The sequence below is a fragment of the Schistocerca cancellata genome, chromosome 12 (genome assembly GCF_023864275.1).
Source record: "Schistocerca cancellata isolate TAMUIC-IGC-003103 chromosome 12, iqSchCanc2.1, whole genome shotgun sequence".
NCBI classification, from domain to species: domain Eukaryota; kingdom Metazoa; phylum Arthropoda; class Insecta; order Orthoptera; family Acrididae; genus Schistocerca; species Schistocerca cancellata.
The window spans coordinates 127185045-127210143 of record NC_064637.1 but is presented as its reverse complement, the minus strand read 5'-3'; positions in this window follow the sequence as shown (position 1 = coordinate 127210143).

Here is a 25099-nt window from a genome sequence, read left to right as displayed (position 1 = left end):
GTGCGATGGGGAGGTTCCCTTGTGAGAAAATCGCAAGATAATTTCGGTCGTCGAATATATATCTGTACGTAGCCATTTTAACCATGAAGAAACTACAGCCGAGTGGTGACGGCACGGCAGCTCTGCGTGTTCGGTCAGCGTGTTAGCTTCCCTTTCTAATACAAAAAAAATGAGCGAACAGATGAACGAACAAACTGAACGGGTGTCATCGGACGTCCGCTCTAAACAAATTCAGTGAAGAATACAGAACAAATTCTTTTTTTTAAGACGCTATTAAAATACACTCGATACTGCATAACCAATTATCAGCGCCGATTTTTAAGGTTCAAAAATGGTTCAAATGGCTCTGAGCACTATGGGACTTAACAGCTGTGGTCATCAGTCCCCTAGAACTTATAACTACTTAAACCTAACTAACCTAAGGACATCGCACACATCCATGCCCGAGGCAGGATTCGAACCTGCGACCGTAGCAGTCGCACGGTTCCGGACTGCGCGCCTAGAACCGCGAGACCACCGCGGCCGGCTAATTTTTAAGGAAATACTGCGTTATGCATGGTTTGCTTCCAAACTATCGTCTGAAAGAGAGGTTTTTGAAAATGTTAACAAGGTTTGTTTTTCCACAGAAAACGCCAAAAGACCTTGCGTATGCGGAAACATAGCATTTATTCAATGGAGCTAGTGCCGTTTATGTTTTCCATGTTTTTTCGAAAAATACCATCCTGCAACTTGTACTCGTAATGTCGAAAGCGACGATTAATTGTACATCTTCCGAAAGCCGTCTGTGCCGGTCTAAACTTGGAGGTAACAAGTCGTTTCGGGCTTCTTCCAGGTATAAGCGATTTCTCAAATCACGGACAAGCATACATTTTCAGTATGACTTTATGCATTTGGTCGTTTACTAGTCGATAGTTGCGAATATTACATTATTTGTGATAATAAAAATTAGTAGACTGCCAAATAACATTGTAAATGTAATAAAATTTCATCCGATAACACGTACTTTCGCCATTATATCAGTTGTAATATAAATAATAAAGAAAATGACTGTGTTGAAAACAAAACAAAAAAAAATGACAAACGCAACTCGATCCAACGATCCAGCGGCTTGTACGCCATACACTTAAAAAAAAATTGTTCTATATTGCACGTTGAATGTGTTCAGGGCGGACGTCCTATGACACCCATTCAGTTTTTCGATGATCTGTTCGCTCAGTTTTTTTTATTGTAAAGAGTGGCTAACGCTCTGACCGAACACGCTGAGCTACCGTGCCGGCACCACTCGGCTGCAATCACTTCATCGTTAAAATGGCCACGCACAGATATACCGGGTGATGAAAAAGTCAGTATAAATTTGAAAACTGAATGAATCACGGAATAATGTAGATAGAGAGGTACAAATTGAAACACAAGCTTGTAATGACATGGGGTTTTATTGTTGTTGTTGTGGTCTTCAGTCCTGAGACTGGTTTGATGCAGCTCTCCATGCTACTCTATCCTGTGCAAGCTTCTTCATCTCCCAGTACCTACTGCAACCTACATCCTTCTGAATCTGCTTACTGTATTCATCTCTTGGTCTCCCCCTACGATTTTTACCCTCCACGCTGCCCTCCAATACTAAATTGGTGATCCCTTGATGCCTCAGAACATGTCCTACCAACCGATCCCTTCTTCTGGTCAAGTTGTGCCACAAACTTCTCTTCTCCCCAATCCTATTCAATACTTCCTCATTAGTTACGTGATCTACCCATCTAATCTTCAGCATTCTTCTGTAGCACCACATTTCAAAAGCTTCTATTCTCTTCTTGTCCAAACTATTTACCGTCCATGTTTCACTTCCATACATGGCTACACTCCATACAAATACTTTCAGAAATGACTTCCTGACACTTAAATCTATACTCGATGTTAACAAATTTCTCTTCTTCAGAAACGCTTTCCTTGCCATTGCCAGTCTACATTTAATATCCTCTCTACTTCGACCATCATCAGTTATTTTGCTCCCCAAATAGCAAAACTCCTTTGCTACTTTAAGTGTCTCATTTTCTAATCTAATTCCCTCAGCATCACCCTACTTAATTCGACTACATTCCATTATCCTCGTTTTGCTTTTTGTTGATGTTCATCTTATATCCTCCCTTCAAGACACTGTCCAATCCGTTCAACTGCTCTTCCAAGTCCTTTGCTGTCTCTGACAGAATTACAATGTCATCGGCGAACCTCAAAGTTTTTATTTCTTCTCCATGGATTTTAATACCTACTCCAAATTATTCTTTTGTTTCCTTTACTGCTTGCTCAATATACAGATTGAATAACATCGGGGAGAGGCTACAACCCTGTCTTACTCCCTTCCCAACCACTGCTTCCCTTTCATGTCCCTCGACTCTTATAACTGCCATCTGGTTTCTGTACAAATTGTATATAGCCTTTCGCTCCCTGTATATTACCCCTGCCACCTTCAGAATTTGAAAGAGTATTCCAGTCAACATTGTCAAAAGCTTTCTCTAAGTCTACAAATGCTAGAAACGTAGGCTTGCCTTTCCTTAATCTTTCTTCTAAGATTAGTCGTAAGGTCAGTATTGCCTCACGTGTTCCAGTATTTCTACGGAATCCAAACTGATCTTCCCCGAGGTTGGCTTCTACTAGTTTTTCCATTCGTCTGTAAAGAATTCGTGTTAGTACTTTGCAGCTGCGGCTTATTAAGCTGATTGTCCGGTAATTTTCACATCTGTCAACACCTGCTTTCTTTGGGATTGGAATTATTATATTCTTCTTGAAGTCTGGGGGTATTTTTATTAGACCCAGAAAAATACAACAGTTCAAAAAATGTCCCACAGATGGCACTTCATCTGATCAGAATAGCAATAATTAGCATAACAAAGTAAGACAAAGCAAAGATGATGTTCCCTTATAGGAAATGCTCAGTATGTCCAGCATCATTCCTCAACAACAGCTGTAGTCGCGGATTTCATTTATTTATCGTAAGGCAATACAGACACATAAGAAAGAAACAGACAAATCAGTAATATAACAAACGTTAATAATTGCAAACAAACATTACTAATATAACAAAGTTTAAGGATTACAAACAAACATCAAGTCGAAACTTCCTGGCAGATTAAAACTGTGTGCCCGACCGAGACTCGAACTCGGGACCTTTGCCTTTCGCGGGCAAGCGCTCTAAATCTCATTCTGGAAACATCAAGTCTATTAATATAATCTATCGATTCTGGAGTTGCGAGCAGGAAGTCGTCGGGGCTCCCATTACAGGCTCTTCTGGAACACTCTTCAACAATGTGGCTGATGGTCTGACTTTCTCCGCAGTCAAACTGAGGGGATGGTATTTTACCCCATTTATACAGGGAGTAAGCACATCTGCCATGACGAGTTCTAATCCTATTTAGAGTGGACCACGTTTTGCGTGGTAGGTCAAAACCAGGAGGCTTTTGTGTGATGCAAGGCATGTTATGATTTTGTCATGCGTTCCATTTTTCAGACCATGCGTTTGCGATACTGAAACCTTCTTGTGCACAGTTCCTTGCTGTTCTTGTTGGCGGGATCCTAGATCGAAGCCTATTAGCGTTTGCAGCCTCGATGTCTTGGTGGATTGGCAGGCTTCGACGAATGATGTGAACAGCACTGTAAAGCATGTCCGGAGTTATGGTGAGGCATTGGCGTCGGATGTTGTCTTTCAGAATCCCTAGAGATGTCGGTCGATCGTGATACACTTGCGACTTCAGGTAACCCCAAAGCCAATAATCGCACGGACTGAGGTCTGGGGACCTGAGAGGCCAAGCATGACGAAAGTGGCTGCTGAGCACACGATCACCACCAAACGACGCGCGCAAGAGATCTTTCAAGCGTCTAGCAATATGGGGTGGAGCGCCATCCTGCATAAACATCGTACGTTCCAGCAGGTGTTTATGAGCCAGGCTGGGGATGATGCGATTCTGTAACATATCGGCGTACCTCTCACCCGTCACGGTAGCAGTTACAAAACCAGAATCACGCATTTCCTCGAAGAAAAAAGGCCCGATAACGGTAGATGTGGTAAATCCAACCCGTACTGTGACTTTCTCGTCGTAAAATGGAGTTTCCACGACAGTGCTAGGATTTTCGGTAGCCCAAATTCTGCAGTTGTGGGCGTTGACAGACCCTCGGAGCGTGAAATGAGCTTCGTCGGTCCACAACACGTTTTCAACCAATCGTCATCTTCCGCTATCTTTTGAAACGCCCACACCACAAAGGCCTTCGCTTCATTAAATCGCCAGGTAACAGTTCATGATGCCGATGGATTTTGTACGGATAGCATCGGAGGGTACGCCTAAGTGCCAACCAAACGGTTGTGTATGGAATGCCGGTGCGACGTGCGACTGCACGAGCACTGACTTCCCCGTGCATAGACGAACCCGCTACAGTTTCCATTTCTTCATGAACTGCCTCAGCAGCATTACGCCTTGTGCTCGGTCGGCCACTACGGGATCTATCGTCTAAACAACCCGTGGCTTCGAACTTCGAAATCATTCTCGCCACAGCTGCATTTTTCAATGGACCTTTACCCGTTCGAATCCCCTTCCTATGGCGATGGGATCGTAACGGTGGACTAGCACATTCCCCATTCTGATAATACAGCTTCACTAAAAGCGCCTTTTCAGGTAACGTCAACATGCTGCGACTGCTGGCGCATCTGATTCTCTCTCTCATTACAGCTCCGTTTATACACGATTGTCATGCGCAGTCACTGATGTTTTGCTGTCCAGCGCCATCTGTCGGACATTTTGTGAACTTTGTGTTTTTTTGGTTCTAATAGAACCCCATGTCATTCCAAGCATGTGTGTCAATTTTTACTTCTCTATCTAGATTATTCCGTGGTTTATTAAGTTTTCAAATTTTTACTGACCTTTTGATACCCGGCATTGCTACGCCTCCAAGTCAAGTACGCAGGTCAGTACAAAATATAGTGAATTTTCGTGAAGGTTTGAGTCATGAAGGCTTGACCTCTAGTGTGTCAGAATCTTTCAGAAAGTTTATAACTCTCGAAATAATGAAGATTATCGTGGACTATACAAATCACGAAGCTCGTAATAAGAACTTAAAACTTATGACCATAGTAGAAATGTACGCCTTCATTGGTACTTCGCAACTCATGGTCCCAAATAATGACACTAGATTGCCCCTTGAGGACTTGTGGGGGAAAGAATATCTAAATAGCTACAATGAGTCGTATTCGATGTGGAGAACTTCCGTCCCTGATTAGATTTGATGATAAAGAGACAAGAACCGAAAGACGAAAGCAGGTTAAGTTTTGCCCCCTTCGTGAAGTTTTCGACAAAACTGACGAAATGTTTGTGAAATACGATCGATGAAATGCTCTCCATATTTCGAGGAAGATGCCCCTTTAAGGTCTTTATGAAAGACAAGCCTGAGAAGTATGGTATATGGATTAGGATGTTATCAGATGCACACACCCGTTATATTCTAAAAATCGAGGTCTATGCAGGGATGGATGAACGACCTGCCGAGGAACGGAGAGCAAAGGCAGTTGTTAGACACCTAGTGAATCCGCTGGCAAGAAGTGGAAGAAATATAACAACAGATCGTTCTTATACATCCATAGACCCAGCCGGGGAGCTTTACAATGATGACAAGTTAACTCTGGTGGGAACATTGAAGAGTAACAGAAAGCACATACCAGAACAGCTAAAGAAGACGCAGGATCGAGAGCTATATTCCTCTAAGTTCTTATTCACAGATCCGAAAACAGGCAACGCACCAGTGACCTTGGTTTCATACATCTCCAAACTGAAGCCTACTAAGAATCTCCCACTTTTTTCCACACAACACAATGATAACAGTGTGGATGAGTCGACAGAGAAAAAAAGACAAACATCAATCTCTACTGTAATGAAACCAAAGGACGCATAGACAGCATTGATCAAGTGACGCGACATCATTCAGTAAAACGAGGGACGAGAAGGTGGCCATTATCTCTCTTTTTCACCTTGATAGACATTGCATGTCTCAATGTTGGAACAATTTTCATGATAAACAACCCAAACTGGAATAAGAAGAAGCATAATGTAAGAAGGCTGTGTCTGCTGGAATTACATCAACAGCTCGTTAGGCCAGCTGTGGAAGATGGATAAAAGACTATCATGGGTTTACAAAAGCCTATCACCTCTGCAATGGAAAGTGTTCTAGGGAAAACGCTGCCCAGCATTACTGCAACTGTTCAAACTGTTGAATATTATTCAAGAGGTAGATGTCACGTCTGTCTGAAGAATAAAAACTCTAAAAAGAAAAAAGACAAGATGACAAAAGTGTCTATAGTTTGTTGCAGGTGTTCCAAGTATGTGTGTTTCACTCATTCTGCAAAAACAATCATATGCAAAGGTTGTGAAATTGAAAGCGAAAGTGAGTAGGAAGGAAAAACTCAATTGTAATTTCTGACTCTGATTTTCTGTTTTCTTATTTGTTGTTTGCTATTGTACTTTCTTTTATGATTTCGTAATATAAGACTGATGTATATGAAAATGTTAGTTACATGACAAAAATATAAAAATACACTCCTGGAAATGGAAAAAAGAACACATTGACACCGGTGTGTCAGACCCACCATACTTGCTCCGGACACTGCGAGAGGGCTGTGCAAGCAATGATCACACGCACGGCACAGCGGACACACCAGGAACCGCGGTGTTGGCCGTCGAATGGCGCTAGCTGCGCAGCATTTGTGCACCGCCGCCGTCAGTGTCAGCCAGTTTGCCGTGGCATACGGAGCTCCATCGCAGTCTTTAACACTGGTAGCATGCCGTGACAGCGTGGACGTGAACCGTATGTGCAGCTGACGGACTTTGAGCGAGGGCGTATAGTGGGCATGCGGGAGGCCGGGTGGACGTACCGCCGAATTGCTCAACACGTGGGGCGTGAGGTCTCCACAGTACATCGATGTTGTCGCCAGTGGTCGGCGGAAGGTGCACGTGCCCGTCGACCTGGGACCGGACCGCAGCGACGCACGGATGCACGCCAAGACCGTAGGATCCTACGCAGTGCCGTAGGGGACCGCACCGCCACTTCCCAGCAAATTAGGGACACTGTTGCTCCTGGGGTATCGGCGAGGACCATTCGCAACCGTCTCCATGAAGCTGGGCTACGGTCCCGCACACCGTTAGGCCGTCTTCCGCTCACGCCCCGACATCGTGCAGCCCGCCTCCAGTGGTGTCGCGACAGGCGTGAATGGAGGGACGAATGGAGACGTGTCGTCTTCAGCGATGAGAGTCGCTTCTGCCTTGGTGCCAATGATGGTCGTATGCGTGTTTGGCGCCGTGCAGGTGAGCGCCACAATGAGGACTGCATACGACCGAGGCACACAGGGCCAACACCCGGCATCATGGTGTGGGGAGCGATCTCCTACACTGGCCGTACACCACTGGTGATCGTCGAGGGGACACTGAATAGTGCACGGTACATCCAAACCGTCATCGAACCCATCGTTCTACCATTACTAGACCGGCAAGGGAACTTGCTGTTCCAACAGGACAATGCACGTCCGCATGTATCCCGTGCCACCCAACGTGCTCTAGAAGGTGTAAGTCAACTACCCTGGCCAGCAAGATCTCCGGATCTGTTCCCCATTGAGCATGTTTGGGACTGGATGAAGCGTCGTCTCACGCGGTCTGCACGTCCAGCACGAACGCTGGTCCAACTGAGGCGCCAGGTGGAAATGGCATGGCAAGCCGTTCCACAGGACTACATCCAGCATCTCTACGATCGTCTCCATGGGAGAATAGCAGCCTGCATTGCTGCGAAAGGTGGATATACACTGTACTAGTGGCGACATTGTGCATGCTCTGTTGCCTGTGTCTATGTGCCTGTGGTTCTGTCAGTGTGATCATGTGATGTATCTGACCCCAGGAATGTGTCAATAAAGTTTCCCCTTCCTGGGACAATGAATTCACGGTGTTCTTATTTCAATTTCCAGGAGTGTATTTCTCATATTCATTACCTTATTTATTGTATTTGTGTATGTTATAATGTTACTGATAACTGTGGAAAGTGTGTTGAAATCTGGTAAAGAAATTCATAGTTCATTAAATAATCAAAACAAAACAAAAAAAAACAAAATGTTAAAAAGTGACAAGAATGTGAGGGTATTTTTGTTCCCTCCTCCCTTGGACTTCCATGTGACAGATACGAGCTTAGTAGTGCTCGGGTTAATCATTATGTGACATATTATTATATCACTAGTCATAATATCGATAAGTGAACACAAAAATTGCAGTACCGATTTTTAATATTAATTGTACAAGGATGCCAATGATCTAATATAATTCGAAAGTACTTTGCGCAAAGAAAAAATAATGCGTGTACGTAGCTGTTAAGAGTGGTAAAAGGAAGTGGAAGCTTTCACGTTCATAACAGTGATGTGTACATTCTCTACCTCGCATTAAAATCTCCAGTACCTGAACATCGAAAATTTAAGAGCTATCAAGCTCTGCCGTGCGCACAGATCAGATACTATGGTCGAAATGGGACACGAAAATAACATTTCGTGAAGTCACATTCTAGGGCTTTCATGTTTATGTGATTCATTTGCAGTAAAACCACCTGTATCTTTCCGTGCGAGCTCTGATTTCCCTTATTTTATTATGATGATCGTTTCTCCCTGTCTAGGTCGCGTCAACAAAATATTTTCGCGTTTGGAGGAGAAAGTTGGTGACTGAAATTTCGTGGGAAGATTCAGCCGCAACGGAAAACTCCATTGTTTTAATGATGTATCATGACTGTTGTATCATGACCGTGACACTCTCTCGCCTGTTTCACGTTAACACAAAACGTGTTGCTTTCCTTTCAACTTTCTCGATGTACTCCGTTAATCCTACCTGGTAAGAATCCCACAGCACGCAGCAGTACTCTAAAAGAGGACGGACAAGCGTAATATAGGCAGTCTCTTTAGTAGATATTTTACATTTTCTATTTGTTCTGCAAATAAAACGCTGTCTTTGGTTTGTCTTCCCCACAATATTTTCTATGTTTTCTTTGTAATTTAAGTTGTTCTTAATTGTAATTCCTAGGTATTTAGTTGAATTTACGTCCTTTATATTCGATTGATTTATCGTGTAACCGAAGTTTAACGGTTTCCTTTCAGCACTCATGGGCATGACCTCACACTTTTCATTATTTTGGGTCAATTGCCAATTTTCTCACCATACAGATATCTCTTCTAAATCGTTTTGCAATTTGTTTTGACCTTCTGATGACTGTACTAGACAATAAACTACGGTATCATCTGCAAACAAGCTAAAGCGACTGCTCATATTGTCTCCTAAATCGTTTATATAATTAGCCAGAGGGCCTATAACACTACCTTGCGGATCGCCAGAAATCATTTCTGTTTTACTCGATGACTTTCCGTCAATTGCTACGAACTGTGACCTCTCTGACAGAAAATTACTAATCCAGTCACATAAATGAGACAATATTCCATGAGCACGGAATTTCACTAGGAGCCGGTTGTGTGGTGCATTGTCAAAAGCTTTCTGGAAATGTAGAAATACGGAATCAATTTGAAATCCCTTGTCAATAGCAATCGACATTTCGTGTGAGTAAAGAGCTGGTTGTGTTTCACACGAACGATGTTTTTCTAAATCCGTGTTGACTGTGTGTCAATAGACTGTTCCCTTCGAGGTAATTTATAATTTTAGAACACAATATATGTTCCAAAATCCTGCTGCATATCGACGTTAATGATACAAGCCTGCAATTTAGTGGATTACTCCCACTACCATTTTTTGAATATTGGTGCGAACTGTGCAGTTTTGAGTACGGATCTTTCGTCGAGCGAGTGGTAGTATATGACTGTATCTATTGTAATTGGTATACAGTCTGGACCGGAAGACTTGCTTTTATTAAGTGATTTAAGTTGTTTCTCTATTCCGAGGATATCTACTTCTAAGTTACTCATGTAGGCAGCTGCTTTTGAAGCGAATTCTGGAATATTTACTTCGTCTTATTTGGTGACGTAATTCCGGAAGGCTGTGTTTAGTAACTCTGCCAGTGTAAGATTAACTAGCGTAACGATTTTATGCTTTCAGTCCACTAATTACTTCGAGGAAAATCCTTACTCATGTCGAATGATTTGTAAGGCTCAGAAAAGAATTCCTGTAGTTGAGCAACAATATTTCAAGTTACGGAAGATTAGTTTGCCTCGAGAGCTCGAGGCCAGCAGCTGTTTCGTGGTCTCGTAGTTTTGTTTTGTGATAACGTTGCGTGGCTATGTCTCACTAATCAGTAGTAAGCAGATCATGTCAGATGACAAGAGAATTTTTATGTGGTCTGATGCCATAGGGAAACAGTCGTGCTCAGCGACGGTATTCCCTTCGAGTGGTAAAGGGTACAGCAATCAGTCGACAACGGTATTCATCGTATACCTACTGTAAGTTACGGTCACTGCGTGGCTGTCTACAGTACAGTAAACGTAAGTTACACTACTGGCCATTAAAATAGCTACACCATGAAGATGACGAGCTACAGACGCGAAAATTAACCGACAGGAAGAAGATGCTGTGATACGCAAATGATTAGCTTTTCACAGCATTCACACAAGGTTGGCGCCGGTGGCGACACCTACAACGTGCTCACACGAGGACAGTTTCCATCCGATTTCTCATACACAAACAGTAGTTGACCGGCGTTGCCTGGCGAAGCGTTGTTGTGGTGCCTCGTGTAAGGAGGAGAATTGCGTACCATCACGTTTCCGACTTTGATAAAGGTCGGATTGTAGCCTATCGCGATTGCGGTTTATCGTATCGCGACATTGCTGCTCGCATTGGTCGAGATCCAATGACTGTTAGCAAAATATGGAATCGGTGGGTTCAGGAGGGTAATACGGAACGCCGTGCTGGATCCCAACGGCCTCGTATCACTAGCAGCCGAGATGACAGGCATCTTATCCGCATGGCTGTAATGGATCGTGCAGCCACGTCTCGATCCCTGAGTCAACAGATGGGGACGTTTGCAAGTCGGCAACCATCTGCACGGACAGTTCGACGACGTTTGCAGCAGCATGGGCTATCAGCTCGGAGACCGTGGCTGCGGTTACCCTTGGTACTGCATCACAGACAGGGGCGCCTGCGATGGTGTACTCGACGACGAACCTGGGTGCACGAATGACAAAACGTCATTTTTTCGGATGAATCCAGGTTCTGTTTACAGCATCATGATGGTCGCATCCGTGTTTGGCGACATCGTGGTGAACGCATATTGGAAGCGTGTATTCGTAATCGCCATACTGGCGTATCACCACGCGTGATGGTATGGGGTGCCATTGGTTACCCGCCTCGGCTCGGTCACCTCTTGTTCGCACTGACGGCACTTTGAACAGTAGACGTCACATTTTAGATGTGTTATAACCCGTGGCTCTACCCTTCATTCGATCCCTGCGAAACCCTACATTTCAGCAGGATAATGCACGACCGCATGTTGCAGGTCCTGTACGGGCCTTTCTGGATACAGAAAATGTTCGACTGCTGCCCTGGCCAGCACATTCTCCAGATCTCTCACCAATTGGTCAATGGTGGCCTAAAAAAATTGTTCAAATGGCTCTGAGCACTATGGGACTTAACATCTATGGTCATCAGTTCCCTAGAACTTAGAACTACTTAAACCTAACTAACCTAAGGACATCACACACATCCATGCCCGAGGCAGGATTCGAACCTGCGACCGTAGCAGTCGCGCGGCTCCGGACTGAGCGCCTAGAACCGCTAGACCACCGCGGCCGGCAATGGTGGCCGAGCAACTGGCTCGTCACAATACGCCAGTCACTACTCTTGGTGAACTGTGGTATCGTGTTGAAGCTGCATGGGCAGTTGTACCTGTACACGCCATCCAAGCTCTGTTTGACCCATTGCTCAGGCGTATCAAGGCCGTTATTACGGCCAGAGATGGTTGTTCTGGGTACTGATTTCTCAGGATCTACGCACCCAAATTGCGTGAAACTGTAATCACATATCAGTTCTAGTATATTTGTCCAATGAATACTCGTTTATCATATGCATTTCTTCTGGTGTAGCAATTTTAATATCCACTAGTGTAAAACATCAAAAACATTTGTATATGAACACAGTCCCAACTGAACTATTCACGTCAGAGATTGTGTTCATACGTCTCGTGAAATGGGTTTCGAACGCTTGCGCAGAGCGCCGCTTCTGTGGAGGGACATTTCTGCGGAACTTGCGGCTCGTTCTGGGAGAAGCGACTTTTCACAGGTAGCAGACACCCATACTAAGAAGTCTTGTGAGTTGGTCAATGTGAAACCGAAAAATTGCCTAAGTGTCTTGGGCGCCGCAGAAATAACAATAGATTCAATTTCCCCATAACTATCGCAAACTAACGCGAAGATCAGAGGAAATAGAGCAGATACAAAGCTTTACCGACAGTCATTCTTCCCGCGCACAGCTGAGGATGGGAAAAACGGACCGGCTAAATCCGATATCGGCAGTTTAGTTGTGTGCTCTAAGCTATAACAGGTTTCGTTTTATTTTGTACTAGTAACCGGATTAAAACAACGAAATATGAATCAGCCACAGCAGCAATCCTAAGATTTTTGGTTTTTAATCTAAACAACTATTTTTATTCATAAAGTTTCGATTGTTTTGAAATATTGCTTTATTATAGAAAAATCGAAAAAGCAACCAGAGCAATTTAATAACGATGCAGATAGTTCAACAAACACATTGCATAAGAATTGGTACCGCGTTGCTGAGACAATAATGTACCTGTTTCTATGCGGCGTAGCCTATTAGATGGTACACGTGTGTATGCAGTGTGCAAGACTTGTTCCACGTGGTCTATAAAGTAATTTGTGGTCATTGTCATTGGACATCTGTTGTATTACGTAATTGGCCATTCCTACTCTGGAGGCATTTTACAAAGTGCGGTATCAATGAAGCACAATGCTTTATTTGCTTTAAAAGATTAAAAACTGGAGGCGCCGCCATGAACTTGCGTCATCACGTAAGGAGAATACTTAAAACTTTACAATTCATTATGGTTTACGACAGAAATAGACAGTGCTGACCTGCTGCCTGTGTGTATACAATATGCCTTTATCTGTTTCTATCCTTGAAAAGGATCAGATTAACACGAGAGCTCTTCGACCTCTGTTTTCACCGTTTAGCACTGCGGAAATAGCGTTATGATCCTCGATTACAACACGATTCTTGAGCACAGTTTCAAAATATTAGAATCAATAGGAGAACACTGGAGATGTTTTGTAGTATTTTTACTACGTCTCGCTTATTGAGAAGAGCAGTGAACGGTAAACTGACTACGTTTTCTTTTATCTGCCTACTTAATTTAATATTTTGGTTCTATGTATCTGAGGCAGTCAAAATTTCTTCAATCTTAGTTCGATTTCTACGTTTATTACAGAAAATAATGGGAATAAAAACCTGTTGTTGTTGTTATGGTCTCCAGTCCTGAGACTGGTTTGATGCAGCTCTCCATGCTACTCTATCCTGTGCAAGCTCCTTCATATCCCAGTACCTACTGCAACCTACATCCTTCTGAATCTGCTTGGTGTATTCATCTCTTGGTCTCCCTCTATAATTTTTACCCTCCACGCTGCTCTCCAATACTAAATTGGTGATCCCTTGATGCCTCAGAGCATGTCCTACGAACCGGTCCCTTCTTCTAGTCAAGTTGTGCCACAAACTCCTCTTCGCCCCACTCCTATTCAATACCTTCTCATTAGTTATGTGATCCACCCATCTAATCTTCAGCATTCTTCTGTAATACCACATTTAGAAAGCTTCTATTCTCTTCTTGTCCAAACTATTTATCGTCCATGTTTCACTTCCATACATGGTTCACTCCATACAAATACTTTCAGAAACAACTTCCTGACACTTAAATCTATACTCGATGTTAACAAATTTCTCTTCTTCAGAAACGCTTTCCTTGCCATTGCCTGTCTACATTTTATATCCTCTCTACTTCGACCGTCATGAGTTAATTTGCTCCCCAAATAGCAAAACTCCTTTACTACTTTATGTGTCTCATTTCCTAATCTAATTCCCTCAGCAACACCCGACTTAATTCGACTACATTCCATTATCCTCGTTTTGCTTTTGTTGATGTTCATCTTATATCCTCCTTTCAAGACACTGTCCATTCCGTTCAACTGCTCTTCCAAGTCCTTTGCTGCCTCTGACAGAATTACAATGTCACCGACGAACCTTAAAGTTTTTATTTCTTCTTCATGGATTTTAATACCTACTCCGCACGTTTCTTTTGTTTCCTTCACTCCTTGCTCAATATACAGATTGAATAACATCGGGGAGAGACTACAACCCGGTCTCACTCCCTTCCCAACCGCTGCTTCACTTTCATGCCCCTCGACTCTTATAACTGCCATCTGGTTTCTGTACAAATTGTAAATAGCCTTTCGCTCCCTGTATTTTACCCCTGCCACCTTCAGAATGTGAAAGAGAGCATTCCAGTCAACATTGTCAAAAGATTTCTCTAAGTCTACAAATGCTAGAAGTGTAGGTTTGCCTTTCCTTGATCTAGCTTCTAAGATAAGTCGTAGGGTCAGTATTGCCTCACGTGTTCAAATATTTCTACGGAATCCAAACTGATCTTCCCCGAGGTCGGCGTCTACCAGGTTTTCCATTCATCTGTAAAGAATTCGCGTTAGTATTTTGCAGCTGTGACTTATTAAACTGATAGTTCGGTAATTTTCACATCTGTCAACTCCTGGTTTCTTTGGGATTGGAATTACCATATTCTTCTTGAAGTTTGAGGGTATTTCGCCTGTCTCATACATCTTGCTCACCAGATGGTAGAGTTTTGTCAGGACTGGCTCTCCCAAGGCCGTCAGTAGTTCTAATGGGATATTGTCTACTCCCGGGGCCTTGTTTCGACTCAGGTCTTTCAGTGCTCTGTCAAACTCTTCACGCAGTATCATATCTCCCATTTCATCTTCATCTGCATCCTCCTCCCTTTCTATAACATTGCCCTCAAGTACATCGGCCTTGTATAGTCCCACTATATACTCTTTCCACCTTTCTGCTTTCCCTTCTTTGCTTAGAACTGGGTTTCCATCTGAGTTCTTGATATTCATAAAAGTGGTTCTCTTATCTCCAAAGGGCTCTTTAATTTTCTTCTAGGCAGTATCTATCTTACCCCTAGTGAGATAAGCCTGTACATCCTTACATTTGTCCTCTAGCCATTCCTGCTTAGCCATTTTGCACTTCCTGTCGATCTCATTTTTGAGACGTTTGTATTCCTTTTTGCCTGCTTCATTTACTGCATTTCTGTATTTTCTCCTCTCATCAATTAAATTCAATATTTCTTCTGTTACCCAAGGATCTCTACTAACCCTAATCTTTTTACATACTTGATCCTCTGCTGCCTTGACTACTTCATAAAAACATAAAAACCTAAAACGGCTTATTTCAGTAACCTGCTATTTTGAGCAGTTTCAACAGTCAAGTTAAACTGGCGTTGAAAAAAAATCGATATAACCGAAAACCGGTTGTTTCAGCGGTAATCGCCATCCCTATACACCATTCGTGAATGGAACCCGGTAGGGGGAACACGCGTAATGGGGGTTCCAGAAATACCCTCCACCACACACCGTAAGGTGGTCTGCGGCGTGGAAACAGATGCGGAACACAGACGTACGAGCGTGGAGGAAGTTGTACATGGAAGAGTTCTGTGTCAGTCAGCTCTTGGACGTTGAGGAATGAGACTCGTGGTGTGGGAGAAAGCGGACCGCCATTATTACTCATCTCCCCCCCCCCCCCCCCCCCCGCTGCTTCTGCTGTGACGCAACACCAGGTCCCTTGATTAGTTAGCGCCGCGACGGGAAATCGCGTAACAGAGGCGCTACCGTGTTTACTCGGAGGAATTGTCGTGGGGCGGAAGCGAGCAGCTAGAAGCGTTCGGAGCTTGCGGCAACACTAGCTTACAGTTTCGATGCAATTAATCCACGGTTCCGCGCTGTTTGCTGAGGAGTAATTTGGAAACGTGGAAGACTTGTTTAACGAAGCGTCGGCGGCGATATCATTGGAAACGCAACACTGGCTGAAGTTGTACCTACTGGAGATGTGGTACAAAACTGTTAAGGGTGCGTTTAGGCTCGTTTCACACTGGGACACTTGTGACGGTCACCGGTGACGGTCACTGATAGAGATACCTTGGTTTGAATTGGAGCATTCACACCGGGACACTGCACTGAGTCACCGAGTCACGGTGGCCCAGCAGTGACTCAGCCTCGCCACATGTGACGGACACCGACACTGTGTTCGCTGCGGTCACCGCCGGACATGCATTAGCTTGTACTGGAGTGTTCACACTGGGACACCGATCACAGACACGGCATTGCAGAGTTGCCAACAGACAGGCAGCCGTTGCTGAGCCCAGTGGTTCTCCACATAGTGCAGCCATGAGTTTAGAGTTCATCGACACAGAAGATTTTATAAGTGAAGTGGAAAGTCGCCCCGTTATTTGGGATATGAAAAGCGATGACTACAGTAACAAAGTCGTGAAAATAAAAGCGTGGCAAGAAATTATTACGAAGTTTGTGCCTGATTTCGATGAAAAGAGCATAGATGAAAGAAACAAAATTGGTAAGTTCTATATTCTTTTTTCACTTTAATACCGTATTTTCCGGACCACAAGAATAGCGAAATATATTTTCTATCCCTGTACGAGGCTAGGAGGTTAATAACCTACAAGGAGAATTCTAGTAGTCCATCAAATGAAGTTTTTGACATTCGAAAATACTGAAAAAACTTCTTCTCAGATTGTCTCAGATCGTCATAAAGGGTGTAATACAATCCGTTCTCCAGCCGATCACGTAGCAGTGGATGTACGTGTAATGAACGTTTTGTCTTCATTCTCCTCCTCCTCCTCCTCCTCCTCATTACAAGTACTAACAACAGTTCCTCCTCGCTCGAGTCCGTTTCACCAACTAATCAGTTGGCAACAGCTGCAGTGTGGGACGCCAGTGGCCCAGGAGTGTTCGCCACAGTCACCGGTGACCGTCACAAGTGTCCCAGTGTGAAACGAGCCTTACCCAAAATGTATTTTACGGCAGTGTGTGACCGCTATAGTCTTGCCATCAACATCTCTCCCACGAACTGCAATACACGGTTGTTCTTTGGGATGGGCAGGCGATACTGATGACGGATCAGCCAATTTCAGGCAGCTGCCGACGTATTGTTCACGTGCGGCCGGTGTTGTCCACCAACAGAACAGAATGTTACGTATATCCGGGTAATATGTACTAGGCCTGTTGATATAATATCCATATATGGACACATTTCCCAAAAAAATTCCGACACATATCGCCGATATTATTCGCACCAACATATAGATATCAAAATCGCAATATCGGGTGCCAATATTTCTATTTTACGTTTCATTTTCTTCACAATTTTCGGCAAATAATTGAAATAGTTTTTTTATAAATTGTAGTAGAACTTAATTTTACTTCCAGTGTGTGATGGAGTCTTAGTACTTTTTGAGCTTTCATCCCGTCCAGTCTTTCTCTCTGTGTGAAGCAAGTACAGGGTTATTACATATGATTGAAGCGATTTCACAGCTCTACAATAACTTTATTATTTGAGATATTTTCACAATGCACACACATACAAAAACTCAAAAAGTTTTTTTAGGCATTCACAAATGTTCGATATGTACCCCTTTAGTGATTCGGCAGACATCAAGCCAATAATCAAGTTCCTCCCACACTCGGCGCAGCATGTCCCCATCAATGAGTTCGAAAGCATCGTTGATGCTTTAAACTGTGCATATCATCGTCGAATGGAGTTAGCAGTTGGTGGATATTTGTTGAACTTCGTCCTGAAGTGTCGTTGCACTGTTATGACTGACTGATGTGAGTGCATTTCAAGCACGACATACGCTTTCTCGGCTCCTGTCGCCATTCTCTCACTACGCTCTCGAGCGCTCTGGCAGCAGAAACCTGAAGTGCGGCTTCAGCCGAACAGAACTTTATGAGTTTTTCTACGTATCTGTAGTGTGTCGTGACCATATGTCAATGATTGGAGCTACAGTGAATTTATGAAATCGCTTCAATCATTTGTAATAGCCCTGTATAGGTGGCACAAAAGTCCGATTGAACTGGGAAGGGGGGGGGGGGGGGAGGGAGGCGCTGTGAATGAAATAACAAGATTTCCGGTGTGAAGAAGTGGCACACCACTTGCGATAAAAAATAATTTTTAACGCAACTAGTGTGTTATTTTTTCATACCGGCAGCAGCCTTTTCAGTAATTGCAGGGGCAACAGTCTGGATGATTGACTGATCTGGCCTTGTAACATTTACCAAAACGGCCTTGCTGTGCTGGTACTGCAAACGGCTGAAGGCAAGAGGAAACTATAGCCGTAATTTTTCCCAAAGGCATGCAGCTTTACTGTATGGTTAAATGATGATGGCGTCCTCTTGGATAAAATAATCCGGAGGTAAAATAGTCCCCCATTCGGATCTCCGGGCGGGGACTATTCAGGAGGACGTTGTTATCAGGAGAAACAAAACTGGCGTTCTACGGATCGGAGCGTGGAATGTCAAATCCCTCAATCGGACAGGTAGGGTAGAAAATTTAAAAAGAGAAATGGATAGCTTAAAACCACATATAGTGGGAATTAGTGAAGTTCGGTGGCAGGAGGAACAAGACTTCTGGTCACGTGAATACAGGGCTATAAATACAAAACCAAATCGGGGTAATGCAGGATTAGGTTTAATAATGACTATAAATAAAAATAAGAGCGCGGGTAAGCTACTATAAACAGCATAGTGAACGCATTATTGTAGTCAAGATAGACACAAAGCCCACGTCTACCACAGTAGTACAAGTGGATATGCCAACTAGCTCCGCAGATGACGAAGAGATTGAAGAAATATATGATGAGATAAAAGACATTATTCAGGTAGTGAAGGGAGATGAAAATTTTATAGTCATGGGGGACTGCAATTCGATAGTAGCAAAGGGAAGAGAAGGAAAAGTAGTACGTGAGTATGGAATGGGGGTAAGGAATGAAAGAGGAAGCCGCCTAATAGAATTTTGCATAGAGCATAACAATCATAGCTAACACTTGGGTTAAGAATTATGAAAGAAGATTGTATACGTGGGAGAGGCTTGGAGAAACTGGAAGGTTTCAGATAGATTATGTAATGGTATGACAGAGATTTAGGAAACAGGTTTTCAATTGTAAGACATTTCCAGGAGGAGATGTGGACTCTGACCACAATCTTTTGGTTATGAACTGTAGATTAAAACTGAGAAAACTGCGAAAAGGTGGAAATTTAAGGAGACGGGACCTGGATAAACTGAAAGAACCACAGGTTGTAGAGAGCATTAGGGAACGATTGACAAGAACAGGGGAAAGAAATACAGTAGAAGAAGAATTGGTACCTTTGAGAGATGAAATAGTGAAGGCAGCAGGGGATCAAGTAGACAAAAAGACGGAGTCTAATAGAAATCCTTGGGTAACAGAAGAGATATTGAATTTAACTGATAAAAGGACAAAAGATAAAAATGCAGTAAATGAAGCATGCAAAAAGGAATACAAACGTCTCAAAAATGAGATCGACAGGAAGTGCAAAATACCTAAGCAGGGATGGCTAGAGGACAAATGTAAGGATGTACAGGCATATACCACTAGGGGTAAGATAGATACTGCCTACAAGAAAGTTAAAGAGACCTTTGGATAAAAGAGAACCACTTGTATGAATATCAAGAGCTCAGATGGAAACCCAGTTCTAAGCAAAGAATGGAAGGCAGGAAGGTGGAAAGAGTGTATATAGAGGGTCTATACAAGGGCAATGACCTTGAGGGCAATATTATTGAAATGAAGGAGGACGTAGATGAAGATGAGATGGGAAATACGATAAGGCGTGAAGACTTTGACAGAGCACCGAAAGACCTAAGCCGAAATAAGGCTGCGGGAGTAGACAACAATCCAGTACAACTACTCATAGCCTTGGGAGAGCCAGCCCTGACAAAATTCTACCATGTGGTCAGCAAGAAGTATGAGACAGGCGAAATACCCTCAGACTTCAAGAAGAATATAATAATTCCGATCTCAAAGAAAGCAGGCGTTGACAAATGTGAAAATTACCGAACTATCAGTTTAATAAATCACGGCTGCAAAATACTAACACGAATTCTTTATAGACGAATGGAAAAACTTGTAGAATCCGACCTAGGGAAAGATCAGTTCGGTTTCCATAGAAATGTTGGAACACTTGAGGTAATACTGACCCTACGACTTATCTTAGAAGCTAGATTAAGGAAAGACAATTCTACGTTTCTAGCATTTGTAGACGTAGAGAAAGCTTATGACAATGTTGACTGGAATACACTCAAATTCTGAAGGTGGCAAGGGTAAAATACAGGGAGCGAAAGGCTATTTACAATTTTTACAGCAACCAGATGACAGCTATAAGAGTTGAGGAGCACGAAAGGGAAGCAGTGGTTGAGAAAGGAGTGAGACACGGTTGTAGCCTGTCTCGGATGTTTTTCAGTCTGTATATTGAGCAAGCAGAAGAGGAAAAAAAAGAAAATTCATGGAGAAGACATAAAAACTTTGAGGTTTGACGACGACATTGTAATTCTGTCAGAGACAGCAAAGGACATGGAAGAGCAGCTGAACGGAATGGACAGTGTCTTGAAAGGAGGATATAAGATGAACATCAACAAATGCAAAACGAGGATAATGGAATGTAGTCGAATTAAATCGGGTGATGTTGAGGGTATTAGATTAGGAAATGAGACGTTTAAAGTAGTAAATGAGTTTTGCTATTTGGGGAGAAAAATAAGTGATGATGGTCGAAGTAGAGAGGATTTAAAATGTAGAGTGGCAATGGCAAGGAAAACGTTTCTGGAGAAGAGAAGTTTGGTACCATCGAGTATCGATTTAAGTGTCAGGAAGTCTTTTCTGAAAGTATTTGTATGGAGTGCAGCCATGTATGGAAGTGAAACATGAACGACAAAGAGCTTCGACAAGAAGAGAACAGAAGCTTTCGAAATGTGGTGCTACAGAAGAATGCCGAAAATTAAATGGATAGATCACGTAACTAATAAGGGCGTACTGAATGGAATTGGGGGTAAGAGGGATTTGTGGCACAACTCGAATAGAAGAATAGATCGGTTGGTAGGACACGTTCTGAGTCATCAAGGGATCATCAGTTCAGCATTGGAGGGGAGCGCGGAGGGTAAAAATAGTAGAGTGAGACCAAGGTATAAATACACTAAACAGTTTCGGAGAGATGTAAATTGCAATAGTTACTCGGAAATGAAGAAGCTTGCACAGGATAGAGTAGCATGGAGAGCTGCATCAAACTAGTCTCTCGACTGAAGACAACACAACAACAACAACATCGGCATTCTTCAAAAACAGTTTTTGAAAATGATGAACAAAATTTTAAATCACGGTGTTGGTCGCGGCGATGGGTGGAAACATGTTGGGGAAATGCTGACGCTATCGGCGCTAGGAGCTACCAGCAGAGGCTGTAACATTTGACTGCACCACGCAAATTCGACACTACAGTTGACAGGTCGCTGGCGTTTGCAGAAATGAAAAAAACAGGGAAGTCGAGATGAAGTGCTCCGGACAAATCCGATGTGTGACGAAACCGAACAACGTACCCTTGGGAAACCTTTTATTGTGCCATTTACATACTGTTACCATTGTTAGCAAAATCGTTATCGCCAAGCGTAAACGTTCATGGTTTTGCTTTCAGTTCTTACTCTAGAGGGGGATAAGCAGGGTGCTAGCTTGTTGATATACAGAATATCTAATAATAAATCGATATTTAAATATACAGCTCTAAAACCGCCGGTTGATTAACAGTAAACAGCCGATTTTTTTACATGTCGGTAAGTCGATACTTCCTCCTTCGATGTATCGCTACTTCCTGTAAAATCTTCGTGAGTCGATAGTGGTATTTACTTATTATCGATAAACAGGATTGCCGATATTTTTAAAAATATCAAAAGTCCTAATATGTACCTCTGTCCTTATCTGTAAATGCCTCCCTCTCTCAGTGTTGCTTCGTCTTCCTGACGCCGACAACACTGCAGGGCCAGGTCACGTGATCTTAACACTGGAACAATATTGTATCGCTTTAGTTCGTAAGATAGACCCTATACATAGAGGCACTCGATTTATTTACAGAGGGGTCCAGAATAACTCTTAGTTCATATTTTGGAAACAAAATGATATATCGTTGCAGTTTTGCGCAGTCCACTGTTCTCTCCACAAATTTTGGTGCGCGTTTACCAACAGATAGTTGTGCAGAAATGAATGAAGCAAGATAGTCGTTTGAGCAGTGCAAGGCCATATTGAAACGGTACTGGAAATACGAAAACATATTGGAGATAGAACGGCAATGGCGTAATGTGTACGGAACTCAGCCACCAACAGACACAACAATTTATCGTATTCGTGTTAGATCCGAAGTCAGCGGTATTGTTCAGGATCTGCATAAGGGTAGGTCTGGCAGACCAAAATCAGCAACAAGTCCAGCTTCCAGTGCTGCCGTGTTGCAACTTGTTACTAGGTCGCCGGCCGGGGTGGCCGAGCTGTTGTAGGCGCTACAGTCTGGAACCGCAGACCGCTGCGGTCGCAGGTTCGAATCCTGCCTCGGACATGGGTGTGTGTGATGTCCTTAGGTTAGTTAGGTTTAAGTAGTTCTAAGTGCTGGGGGACTGATGACCTCAGAAGTTAAGTCCCATAGTGCTCAGAGCCATTTGAAAAAAAAAAAAGGAATTTTGTTGCTAGATGTAATTTCAATGGATTGCTCACGTGCTGCCTGCGATATGTAAGCTATAAGAGAATCTCAGACCAGAAAGCAGTGTTGGCTGCCTTACTAGGTCTCCTAAAAAATCTGAGAATCTGGGTGCACGGGAAATCGGGGAAAGCCGATCAAGAGAGCGACGAATTCTGAAGGATGCACGCTATGAACACGGACGATCCAGATCGAAGGGTGGAGTACTGCAAGTGGTCATCGGTTAACAGGGTTGGGGTCATCTGGTTGGACGAGGCGCAATTCAAACTGAACGGTACTGCAACCCGCCGCAACTGAGTGTACTGGACTCAGGAAAATCTTCACGTTCACGTCGACAAACATGTCAATATACCGCGTGTCATTGTGTAGTATGGTCTGTCATCGCACGATTTGGTGGGCCCATTCTTCTTTGAAGGTACCGTAACTGGTGTGGTGTATCTTCATATGATGCAAACATCGATTGTACCTGCCATACGAGAGATATGAAAGATTTTACGTACTACAAGATGGCGCTCCGCCTCACTACATAGAGATGTCAGAGGCCTGCTTGGATGAAAATCTACCTGGGCGATAGACAGATCGAAGGGAGCTGTTGAGTACCCACCACGGTCTCCAGACCTTACACCTCTTGACTTCTACTTTCGGCGCACCTTGAAAAATGAAGTTTATCAACAGAAGCCAGCTACACGGAAAGAGAAACATCGAGGCGTCCTGTGCGGCCATGACACCAGTAACACTGACAGCTGTCGTTGGTCAACAGTTCAGCGTCATCGACGTTGTTTGGCTGCTAATGGGGGTCACTTTGTAAGTAGGCTGTTTAGGTTTTTATGTTGGTAACGCCACATAGCGTTCTGTATGAAAATCACTGACTGCTCTGTGCAGTCTGTGGCTGGTTTGCATTGTTAGAATATTTGATATTGTAGTGTTGGGCAGTTGGATGTGAACAGCCCGTAGCGTTACGCAGTTGGAGGTGAGCCGCCAGCAGTGGTGGATGTGGGGAGAGAGATGGCAGAATTTTGAGAGCGGACGATCTGGACGTGTGTCCATCAGAAAGAGTAAATTTGTAATATTGGATATCATGAAGTTATATATATATATATATATATATATATATATATATATATATATATATATATATATATATATATATATATATGGAGGGTAGGGCACAACAGTGAAGGCGTGGCAGGGGGTGGGGATGGGAGAGGAGAGGAGCAACGAGGGGGTGAGGGAGATCAAGGCGTCGGGAGGTGTAGAGGATGGGGAATGGGGATATGTTTGAGGAATAGGAGGCTCTGAGCACTATGGGACTTAACAGCTGTGGTCATCAGTCCCCTAGAACTTAGAACTACTTAAACCTAACTAACCTAAGGACATCACACACATCCATGCCCGAGGCAGGATTCGAACCTGCGACCGTAGCAGTCGCACGGGTCCGGACTGCGCGCCTAGAACCGCGAGACCACCGCGGCCGGCTGAGGAATAGGAGCAGAGGGGGGAAAGCAATCAGGTCATTGAGTATCCGCGTGGAGGATGGGAGGCGTATACGGAAGGCGAGGTGGAGTGCATGATGCTCAAGGATCTGGAGGGACATAGAATTTGGGGGGGGGGGTTCCGCTGGCGTGCACCGCCCGCTTATATAGGCGAAGAGCGACCTTCGTTACGTAAGAAGCTGATAACGGACTTTGCATGTTAAGCACCGTTTGTGACCTGCAGCGTAAACATGGTACGCAATTATAACAAATGGGACCCGATCACGTGGAAATTAAAGTGTATTTGATGGAATGGATTATTTGTTATTTCTCTTCCACATGTTCTTACAAAATGTTTCCACAGAGTTTCATTGTACTGCGAACCGCTTTAAAAGAGGCCACTCACAAGCGGCGAAATTTCAACTACAAGCTCCCTGTATTCATAAAAATGATCTTATCCAGAAACCCCACAATCGTCGATTCTTTAAAAAACTGATGTGCATGCATAATGCAGATTTAAATGTCCGATTACTTTACAAATGAATTAATGTTTTAAATGACTGACCTTAAGCATGTAAAACATTTATCGCTGAAGATGCAAAATCCTAATTGGGTTGGTTTTCCTTTATTCACCCAGAGGTTAATGGAAGAGTCAAAATCAAGAGTGATAAACTAAAACAGTGGTAACCGCTTCATACATTCATGTAAGAAGGTTTTTGCGAATAGTGCATAGTCTCAAACCATTTTTTAAACTTGACTATAGCAAAAGTAAGTTTTAAAAGAAAAGTCATGAAACTGCGATTTAACA